Genomic DNA, 12,500 nt, shown 5'->3' on the forward strand with positions numbered 1-12,500 from the left:
CTTTGAGTAAATCATTTCTAGGAATGCTCGCCGCTCTAGAAAATTCTCGTGAGACCAATTCTTCTGGATATCCCTGGTCAACTAGGTAGCCCTTATACTCCTTCAGCCTTTTGTTGAGGAAACAATCCTTAGAGCAATTTCTACGCAGTCTCAAAGCGACCCCAAACGGAATTGCCTTGAAAACATGCTTAGGATGGGCACTGGATGGAGGAAGATATAAATGGCTATCAGTAGGTTTAGATATCTACTGATAGCCATTTATCAGTAGGTTTAGATATCTACTGATAGCCATTTATATCTTCCTCCATCCAGTGCCCATCCTAAGCATGTTTTCAAGGCAATAGAGTTCTAAAGCCATGACGTCACGTTGCGTGGCAACCGAAAACTTGGGTCTAAACATATCATTACAGGAGAAGTAATGGCGGCGCTCTCGATATCGTCGTTGGCTTCTTTCTTCGCTGATGAGCAGAAATCGTTAACAAGAGGCGAAAATCACTATAAATCTAATCACGTAGAGAGTTTTAGTTATAGTGATGGAATTATACGTGGAGAAATTCATGCAAGCATGAAGAAAAAAGTATACAAAGTGATGGTGAGTAATGGGCTCGAAGATAGCCTGCGTGGCAGGCGCTAGAAAGGGGAAGGGACAGGAAAAAATTGGGCGCGCGCGAAACGCGCGGAGCGAGGGAGAGGGGAAGGAGGAAGCGCCTGCAGCCAGCTCATTGTTTATTTGGTCTTTCTCGTTCGCCGACGAACGAAAAATTGCCATTGGTTCGTTTTTAATCATGCGTCAATCATTGCCTGATACGACCTTCTGATTGGTCGAGATGTTTTGGAAGCAATTTGCGAATGAAAATCAAGATGGCGGATGCACTCGAAAGAGACAGGGAAGCCAAGTCTGAGGAAATCTTGCTGGAGTTAGAAGATAAAGGTCGCAAAATATCTTTGAAATATGAGCAGAGGAAAGCGGTGAAACAACTGTATGAAAAGACAGACTTGGTGGCAACGGGTTTCGGAAAGAGTCTCATCTTCCAGTTGCTGGTGTTCTAAGAAATAGAAATCGCAATGGCCACACTCAAACTGCTTCTGTGCTAGTAATTTGCCCTCTTACTAGCATTATTAACGACCAAATTTTTAAGTGGAAAGTATGGGTTTATCTGCGTGTAATTTGTTAGAAAAGCTCGCTGATTTAACAGGGGTCGAGGGTGGAAAATATCACATTGTTTATTCCTCTGCGGAAAGTGCCCTTGACAAGAGGTTCCTACAATCCTTAAAGAAGGACATTGTGTTTTCACGACGAATGGTTGCTTGTGTGTATGGGTTTGAAGTGAGCAATATTTATGCTATGGATATTCAGAGAGGACTTGAAGTATAGAGTATTCAGATCTAGAAGTGTAAATAGTGCTATATATGTCGCTCCTTGAATTTTATGGCTATACAGGAAATTGAAGGGAAAGAGATATGGGGTTTCACAAGGTGGCACTATCGCATTTAGAGGAGCGTACGGAGAGCTCGCTATTCTTCGTTCCTTCTTCAAGAGAGGTAACCTGAAAAGTTTTAAGTTGTGATATTGTGCTTGTCTAGTTGGATAGACAGTGCATTTTTTACTTTTAAAATACTTGGATGAAACCAGTGGCAAGAATTTGTAAAGGTCATTGATGTTCATGTTTCACAATTTGGCACTGTCTTCTTGGTGCTAAATCCAACAGATAACTGCAATTTTTTTTTACATTCACAATTTGACAATGAATTAGTCTGGTATAATCATATCATGGTTTACCCATTTGCTAATGAAAATCAACTCTAGGTGTAAGGACGAGACAGTGGCTCTAATATTGGTTGCAAGCAGTTGTCTATTGCAGACAAGAGAATTTTAGCATTTGCTTTATATAATTGGCTAGTGAAATTTAACTTGAAAATTTTACCCATGGTACAGTATTTGTCCACTGTATGCCATTTACATTTTTCATAATTTTCTTTTCACCTTTGTTTTGCCTAGAGAACCCTTTCGCAGCACTGACAGGCACTGCTGATGCAGACACATGTTCTGTCATTATCTCAACACTCTGCTTGAAGTATTATCCTCTGATGGTTCATGTTAGTCCAAATAGAAATAATTTGCATTTTGCAATTGTCAGCACAAAAAAAGATGGCATGTTTGCAGAACATGGCATCATTTCATACATTTTCATCCTGATTTAGATAAATTTACATTATTCTCTGCATTGAGATAGTAACTTACCACGAACGTGAGCAATGAATATGAATGAGCATGAAATGCTCACATCAAATTTAATAAGTAGTTAATATTGTGTCAGAGTTCTATCACAAAGTCTGCTTTGCCTTGAATTTCCCAGAAATTGCACAGAAGACAAGGCCTTATTATGACAAGGCCTTATTATGAATTTTTTAATTGTGCATTTAATGTGGGTGTAATTTACATCTTCAGATGGTCAAGTGAAATTTTTACCTCCCCAAATAGAACTCATTCTCAAAATTTCATTGCAGTACAACCTACAAGTCTGATGGCAAAGACCACATCATTCCCCACTATTGCATAGATTTCCTAACAACATCAACATCACTTTTGAATAATTCGCTGGTAGCAAAAATGATGAAAACAATGAATAATTACTATGGCTAGACTTGATGGAGTTACCATAGATCAAGGACAGAATTATCCAATAAAGTAATAAACTGGAACTTCATTATTGACCCATTTTAGCATATATTATCAAGCATGCCTTCATGATCACTTGATGTAACTAAGAGTGTTTGCACATGAGATAAATGCAGTGAACCAAGTTGGCCTGACAGACGCATACACAAAATAGAGGTAGCGCGGCTGGTATTAAAGTTCTGTCGGCGTATCTGTTGAGATAAGATGTTCTTTAAAAGGAAAGAAAATCACTGAAAGAAAATGAATGAAAGGACATACTTCCTTCCAGCACTGCATTCAAATCGAATAATATCTCATATAATAGTATAATGAGTTGTAAAGAACTTCATGAAGAGTTAATCAATATGGAAGAAGTAATTTGTCCATTTTGCAATAAAGAAATAGGTAAACATACGAAAAAAACAGATCAATGTTGCGATCAGCCAGAGATAGTGAAAGATAATATCATAGTTTGCAAAAAATGCGGAACAGTACAAGGTCATACACCTTTAATAGAATTTGTTGATTTTCACTCAAATAAGCATAGATTCCATCGTCAAAGTGTTTACCAAAGAAAATATCATATAGAAAACATAATTAATAATATAGCTGTAAAAAATGGTTTTCAGATAACCGTCACAAATAGAGATAAGATATTGAGAATTTTTGATGAAATTGGTAAGGTTGTAAAATCTGTGAATATAGACAGAAAGCGTATGATTAACATAAATTTCATTTTGAAACAAATATTTAAAATGCTTGATCTTCCTTATGAAAAGGTCAAGACATCAAAGTCTAAAAAGACACTTGAAAGTTATAAACGATATTGGCAAGACATCCTAGCATTATCATTCGATAAAATAAATGTGATAGTTAAGGAATGAATTTGTCATTGTATTTTGCGTAGAATTTATCAACACTAGGACAAACATCAGTTACAAAATCATCTACATTTTTTAATTCTGTGTGAAACGATGGTTGAAAATCACCGCTTCTCAACATGTCTTTTATTGAATTCAATAGATGTTGATAACTTTGGTATGCGTATGTGCAATTTTGTATTTTGAGATCCAATGATTGGAAATCCATGTAAGACTTGATTAACAAAGCACTTGTGCTTATAGCTACTAGGGCTATACCGCCAGTTACAACAGCACTAATAATTCCACCAGTACCAGTTATGATAGAAATAGTATTACCAATAAGTTTGAATTTTTTGAAGCGTTTGACAGCCTTTTTGTAAGCCCAACACTTTCTATGGTATGCCTTATAATAGCTCTTTAGTTCGTCGACCTGATCTTCTGAGAGTTTGTCTGAAATATGGTTCCAGCTGAATATTCTCTTTTTTCGATCTGCCATATATATTGGTTTAGATTGTTAATCGTCTGCATAGACAATATAGTATACCACTGACTTGACCACAAAAAGGTGATCTTTTAATCAGTTTAGTTGTGTATTTTTCTGAAATAGCATAAGTGTAACCTCTACCGAGCTTATGGTGGTCATAAAACCTCCCGGAAGCATCATGTAATACACTATGTGAATTTAATATATCAATCCAACCGAAGATCTTTTCAAGTAGCCATGTTAGACAGCCACTACCTGGTCCAAGAAGACCTATTTCACCATTATTGAGTTCAAGAATCTCATTCATAGACATGTCTCTTTCTAGATGATAAAAATGCAGGTATTGATAAACAAGTGCTGATTTTAATATTTTATCGTCAATGTTTGGATGTTTTTCCTTTGTTTTTCCAAAATTGTATGCCACATATTCAAGCAATAAATTGATATACATATATATTACGTTATATTATACCTTTGCATCAGAACGGTATGATGGTCTGATATCGTTTTTTCATCTAGGATAAAATCCAAATATACACAGAAAAAGGCTATATTTCCTCTAAGAGGAGCTATATCACGGCTTGCATCCAGACCACCAAAAACAGTTGTAGATGCACCAACGCGATTGTCGGCAGTGAAGTCACCAATATGCTTTTTGTTCCAGTAAATTTTGCTTTTTTCAGTTTTCGGTGAAGATTTGTTATCCCAGTGAACTGACAAACAATGCCATGTGTTTAACTCTCCGAGATCGTTTACTGAATAATCATCTAGTTTCGAAAAACTTTGTAGACTAGAAGCAGGACCGACGTAAACTGCTTTTGTTGAATTTTCAGAACCGCTCACCACTAGGTTTGATCCACAGTAAGCGATGAATTTATCAAAACCGTGGTCATCGTGACCAAACAAGCCGTTATTCCAGTAACTCTGTGCTGAACCTCTTGAATCTAATTTATAAACAACAAATACATTAACTGCATCATTATTCAGATCGACTTGGGATATCATCTTTTGTGAACCAACAAATTTTAAAAAATATCTACCATTGTGTTTTTCGGCTTTTGTACATAAGGTGGGTCTTTTAGATAAATCCGTTTGTGTTGCATTACTTTCTTCATTGCTTTTGTCATATATTGTTTTCACTTTTCTGCTCGAATCCATTTCAACAGTCTGACCATCTGCTCTGTCCATTTGATAAGTGCAACTAGAATACATTCTGAGATATTCACTAACCCATAAATCCAGGAATGCATCTCTCACTATGTAACTAACCTGTGATTTTATTACTACGTGGTTATCATTTGTAGCTGGTTTTACTATTAGATTTCTGTCAGTTTCAGCATGGCCATCTTCATTTAAAAAAAGTTTGAGGTCGTGATTGAATAAAATGTCCTCAACGGTGTATTCTATTTTTTCACCATTTTCGTCAATGAAATCAGTCCCATCTTCATTCAATGCGTACAATGACATATATGTCATATGCTACATAATTTTAAGCACCTGGATTGAATTCTATGTCTCCCTGGAAATGTATAGTCGTACCACCAGTGTGTTGACCAAATGCGGTTCTTATGCTCATTTCTGTGACATTAACAAAAGTTCTGTTGATCGAAATGTAATTGGAACCTGTACCTTTGTAGGAGAATGGGAAAAAAGCGGTTTGTCCTGTTCCAAAAGATATTGCCAATCTGTATGTTCCTTGTGGTATATTATGGTATAAAATGGTGACTGCATTTATACGAATTTTAGGAAATCGCAAATTTTGTCCTCGATCATTTAAATGTCCGTATTTCATCGTCCATTTGCTTCCTGGGTTTCTGGTTGTGACATATGTGATACGGGGTTGTATGAGATTGTCGATGAAGAATTTTTTGCTTACAGCATCATCATCATTTGTTGCCAATGCCAAACCTGTCATTTTATTGTTATTCATATTGATTGGTACATGCATTTGAAATTGATCATTTACAACCTCATAAGCCAATTCGTAATCATAAATTGTGAAATCAAGGTTGTTTTTTGCTTCGCCTTTTATACCGTAAATCAGGACATACAATGGTAAAAGAGTTGGGCTTCTATTGTCATAAGTGGATTGAACAGTTACATATAACCGTCTTTCGATAGTTGGTGAAGAACCATCTGGTGATAAGTTCATGATAAAGCGATAATATTTATAATCTGTGTTGGTTTTGACTGTAGTGGTTCTATCGGTGTTCATGTTTCTTTTTTCAAAAGTAACCTGAAATGAATTAAACTCCACATCAAAACCAGTTTTTTGGAAATATATTTCTAAACACACAGTATATTTATCGCTATAATTGTCACGTATCAGTTTGAATAGATTAAAATCGAATCGTCCTTTGAACAGACTGGAACCATCTGTTGCCTTTTGAACCTTAAATGAAAATGCTTTTTTGTTGTTTTTATGTGGTGAGTCATTATAGTCGATTAAATTGGCATCCTGTATTCCATAATCTTCTGTAAATTCCCCATCATCCATAGCATATTTCAGCACATTTTTTCTGTTTGTGTGAGTAGTTATGTGACTCTTCGCTATTTCGTCGTCTACATATTTCTTATTTTTTTCTATTTGTTCGTCTGTGTATCTATTATTTTCAGTGCTTATAGTTGAAAAAGCGTCATTTACTTGCTTCAAAGTGATTGCATCTTGATTATGTGTGGCTCTTCCGAGATTTATTATTCGTTGATTGTTCATGTCTAGAACAGACGTCATTACACCGCTTCCATCCAATTTCAATGTTTTTCCAACCTCGGAATCGACATAAGCTTTGTTAGTCACATCTCTGGCACTGGTTGGTTGTCCGCAATTTATTATTTTATTCAAAGACATATTCAAATTTCCAGTCATTTGAGAGGATCCGTCTAAACGAAGCGAATCTAAAAATAATCGATCAACATAACCTTTTCCAGTGGCATCATTTCTACCTGTCGGATTAGCAAGATTGACGATCTTTTTTTGTGACATATTTAAATTTCCAGTCATGTCCTGCGAACCATCACGGAGCACAACCTGATTTGTATTGGGTTTGGTTGATAAACCAGTTTGTAATTGGTGTTTTGTAACAGCGTCAGAATTGCCAGTGCCTTCAGCAAGATTGCTGATTTTATTATTTCCAAAGTCAAAATTGCCAGTTACGGAAATACTTCCATCTTTTTTCAAATAATTAGCCAGCTCCGTTTTGTCAGCTTTAAAATTAAAAGAGCTGTCAACGTAAAATTTATTAGAAGCATCTGAATGTAGTATCGGGTCTTTCACTCCTAAGATTCTTTTATTTTTCATGTCGATCGGATTTTGGGCTTCTATCTTTCCATCATTTGTATTTAATTCAAAATAAAAGCTATGTAGATGCACACTGCTTACAGCATCACTGTGACCATGTCTAGCTGGGGCAATATTTTCGACACGCCGATTATCCATATTAAGGGCGCCAGTCATTGCATTGCTCCCATCTATTTTCAAACACCCAGAAACCTCTGAATCAACATAACTCTTAGTGGTTGCATCGTCATTCGTTTGAGGTGAATCTAAATTTCTCAGTTTTTTATTCTGCATATCATAATCACCGTCATCTGTTAGTTTAAAACCAACACCAGGCAATCCTTTTACTATTTCAATGACTTTTTCATGTGAATATGTGTCTTCAGGTAATTTACCATTTGAGTAACTCATATATACAATTGGTTTATATTTTTTCATCGAAATTCTTCTTTACTTGTTTCTTGGGTTTGTCAATATATATAAAACTAAAAGGGTCTCTGGTTGCTCTCTCGTATAATTGTTCGGATACATTGTTTTCACGACATATGAGACTTTTTTCATTATTGCTCGGAAAATCATAAATGGCAAAATGGGAGCAGTTTAATCTAATATCTTTTGGTGTCTTATAGTAGCTTTGACTCAAATATATGGCACAGCAGTTTTTATGCCTCCCCTGTATAAAATAGTCAACTAATGGTTTTTGGTTTTTGTCGCATACGAAATCGTCGAATATCACAATTTTTTGATTGTCACCATTGAGATTTTTTACAGGAATTATTTTATCATTGCTTGCTTCAATGATATCATAACCAGCTTCTTCACTCCATGGTTCAAAATCGTCCATAAGATTCCGATACTTTGACTGCTCTAAGTTTTTTGCATAAAGGTATATTTTATCAAAATACAACAGATTGTAAATCATATGCATCAGTGTGTTTGTTTTTCCCGAACCAGAAGGTCCACAAATGAGCATGCGGAAGCATCGATCAGGCATAAAATCATGTAGTTGTGTGAAGTTTGTGACAACATCGTCGCCAGTATCATAATTAGGTATCTTCATTTATATTAAATCGTTACATTGTTTCGATAAAATGATGTAGTTAAACATGGTGTTTAACATGGTGTTCAACACGGTGTAAAACGTTATTTTTTATATATGAATTTCCATTTTTATGTAACGTAACAATATAACAATAAATGAGTTTACTTAAGTGGAAAGAACTCGCAAAGAGTAAATCTGAATTAGGGGATAAGATTAATTATGTCCATAATGCAATTACAAAACATGATATCGATCAGAAGACCAGTCAACAGGGATTTTCAAAAGTATTCCAACCAATTACAAGTAAATTAGATGATGTTATCGATAGTAATCAGGTTTTAAGGTTGCCAAGGAAAAAACGACCACTGAAGAAAGGAGAAGTTCCTGATTACGGCATTGATATAGAGGATGAAGTTCCAGATATGAATCTTGGTGATCTATTTGAACAACCTGTTTTGCCACAGCAAGAAAAACAACTGGTGCCAAAACCGCCAACATATGAAGAATCTTTGAAAGACATTTTGGAAGGAAAAAAAGAGATTTATGTTGATCCTAAGTACTTTCCTGAAGAACCAGAATTACCACCAGAATATGATGATGACGAGGAGATAGATTATGGAATGGAGGATGAAGATGTGGAAAATGAGATACTAAATGAGTTTGAAGTGCCTAATTATGACACAGTTGAAAAGACACTCAATCAACAAGGAATGAATGACAAAAAATCCAAAGCATATCTTGGTAAAATTTTAAAACAAACTAGAATGAAAAGAAACAGTTTGAGAGGTTATAAAGCTCAGGTGACGAAACAATACAACAAGGGAATGATCGGGGAAGCACAAAGACAAGAGATGAACGAAAGAATAGACAGAGCTAAAAATGTCTTGAATGCATATATTGGACATTATGACACTAAATTGGAAACAATAAAAGGTTCTGGAATCAGAAGAAAAAGAAAAGGTGGTAATGTGATATTTTTCAACAAACCGAAAGAACTTATAAAAAAATTGGATTTGATCATTGGTGAGATATTGGCTGGTAATACAAGCATTGACATGCGAAATACATTGTTGAAAATGTCGTCAATCAATAGATCACAATATGGTAAATTATACAAACAATATTTCAAAATTTAATGTAACCTAATCACATAATGGAACGAGAGATGGTTTTATCATCTTACAGTGTGAAAAATAAAGGGGATAATAAACCAGAAGATTTTACAACAAATTTCACCAGACCTGTAACTCTAGACAATAATAAGCAATACGTTATCGGTCTTAACAGAGTCATTAACATGTCATTCACTTGGTTCAATGTCAATGCTGGATTAAAAAATCAATTGATCAAATACAGCTCCGATAATGGTTCAACTTTTAAGGACATTACCTTTCCAGCTGGGGTATGGAATTATACGGACTTTGACAGACATATTAAAAATGTGACGAAAACTGGTGATACGTATCCGATGACTCTTGAATTCAACGAAACAACATTCAGAGTCACGGTTACATTAGCTGCAAATTACCAACTTGATTTAAGAGCAAGTAATTTTAATGACCTGATCGGTTTTGATAAAAAGATATTAGCAAGTGGAACGCATATTGGACCAAGAGTGCCAAATCTCAGTCAAGACACAGACGTACTCAATATTCATTGCGATTTGGTAAACGAAAGTTTAGTTGACGGCGAAGAAACAGACATCATTTATTCATTCTCAACTAGTGTACTAAAACCAAGTTACTCCTTCACCCTCGAACCACAAAGAGTTACATTTAATCCTGTGAACAAAACTACAATTTCATCAATCAGAATCATGATAACAGATGGAAAAAGAAGATTAGTGGATCTGAATGGAGCAGATACGTCTTTTTCGCTGATTTTAAAAAGTATCTAATGTAACAGTATAATGAAACCGTATGAATTTAAGAGGTTTTACCATCCAAAACTTGGTAAATTTGTATTTCAACACAAAGGGTCTGGGCTTATTATCGACAACATTTTCAAACCACTGAAGAGTGTGGCATCATCTGTTTTCAAGAAATTTGCAAAGCCATTAGCGAAGAAGGCGTTGGAATCAGGAGTATCACATGCAGGTGATAAAATTGGTAAGACGGTGGCAGAAAAGTCAGGAGACCTTATAATGAAAAGATTAGCAAATTTGAGAAAAGGAGCTACAACACAAAAGGCAATTGTTCCATCCTCTCCCATTAAACAGCAAGATGAAAGTACTGATATGATACTAAATAGATTGATATCAGGATCTGGAAGAAGGCGTAGATTTTTCAAATAAATAACATGACAGCAAAATTATATAATACAATAGTATAAATGGCTTTTAGAACAAGTGAATTATTGCAAAGAAATGAGTTAGTGCGATTTCAACTTGATGATGTAATCCGAGCCCCAGGTAACGGTCAACATCAGGAAAAAAATGGTTACAGATTCACCATCAACGACCGGAGTTCTTTCTATGATTGGTACAATGCTTATTTCGAGGTTCAATTCCAGTTACAAAAAACAGCAGATGGAGCTGGTTACGCAGCAGCCGATAGAATAACGGTGATAAACGGATCTCATTCATTGATTGCACATATGATGATTAAAAGTGCGGGGAAAATTGTTTATGACACTGACAATCTACATAAGGTCACTTTTGTGAAGAATCTGTTGGAATATTCTGATGATTACAGCAGATCAGTCGGTAAAAACAGTTTTTGGTATTTAGACACAAATGATACGACAGCCAATACTAATTTAGGATATGAATCTAGAAGAGTGCTTACACAAGCTGCCCAAGATGATGGAGGGGGAGGAGCAAAAGATGTGAATTTGATCATACCTCTCAATCGTTACAGTTTTTTTGAAGAGTTGCAGGATAAAATGTTGGTTCCTATGCAGTTACAATTCAATTTGAATCTCCAGAACGACAATGAACTCATCAATATGGCAGCAGGAACAGATGCCGGCAGAGTAGTGATTAACAGATTTCTACTATGGGTTCCAAAATTAACACCAAAAGACAGTATGTACGACAAATTTGTAAGCTCTTTCATGAAAGAACACAAATGGACATATCAGCGTGAACTATATGCAGTGTCAGCACCTGCTAGAGTCAGTGGTTTTTTTCAGATTTCTTCCAGTATTGACAATGTCAAAGCAATTTTTGTTTATCTACAACGGGCTAAAACCAGAGTTGCAACTCAAAATCCATATATACTTGATACCTTCAAACTAAATGCAGCAAACGCAAACAGTTATTTAACAACATGCAGACTCGAATATGGCAATGGTGTTTTCTACCCAGAAACGGAATATGACAGTGAAAGCAAAGTGAGAATTTTCAATGATCTGATGTCTTATGCAATGCGAAAAAATGATTACAACACCGGAACCCAGTTGAATCTTGCCAATTATAATAGCCTGTATTCACTAATCTATTTCGATCTGTCATATCAGGCAGAGAAAGTAACAAGAGACCCTAAACAGTTGATTTTCAGGTACAAACTCAATGCTAATAGTGCAGCAGATTTCAATGTCCATGCAGTTGTATTGTACGAAGAGTCGGTTGTTATTGACAAGGTGGGTAATGAATTGGTGATAGTTTAAGCCCACAACTGAAATAGTAATATGAAATCAAGTAAATGACACATATTTATTTGTAACTGGAATTATATAACATATATTATATGACTAAACTTCATGAAATCAACGTAAGACTTTCAGATAATCAAAAAAAGAATCTGAGTGATGCTTACCATAAAAGGGAAACAATTGTTCTAAGACTGACAAATGATTCTCTTAATGGAAACGACACTCTTTATGTTCCAGCAATGGTGAAAAAACGATTGCAAAAAAATCGACAATTGAACAAAGGAATGGACATTAAGCTTGCTAAGACCAATATCAGGAAACAAGTCGGCGGAAGTCTTTTGAGTACCGTATTGTCACTTGGAATGAGAGCTCTTCCAGCAATTGGTAAAACCCTTGGGTTGAGTGCTCTTGGTGGTTTAGCAGAAGCCGGAGCTAAAAAAATTGTTAGGATCGGGTCAAAAAGGTGGCGCTATGCCATTACCCATGATGATACCTTTCAATGCAATCAATCAACTGATGCCATATCTGAATATGTTTACAACCAAACAGCAAAGAGACATAATGAATGCGGCTCAAACAGG

General features: G+C 35.6%; 1 pseudogene; it reads left to right on the forward strand.

The window, feature by feature from the left end:
- Nucleotides 1-415: 415 nt before the first annotated feature.
- Nucleotides 416-12,500, forward strand: part of LOC138026897 (uncharacterized) — a 34,518-nt pseudogene continuing 22,433 nt past the window's right edge.

Source organism: Montipora capricornis, chromosome 12, assembly GCF_036669925.1.
Source record: "Montipora capricornis isolate CH-2021 chromosome 12, ASM3666992v2, whole genome shotgun sequence".
NCBI classification, from domain to species: Eukaryota; Metazoa; Cnidaria; class Anthozoa; order Scleractinia; family Acroporidae; genus Montipora; species Montipora capricornis.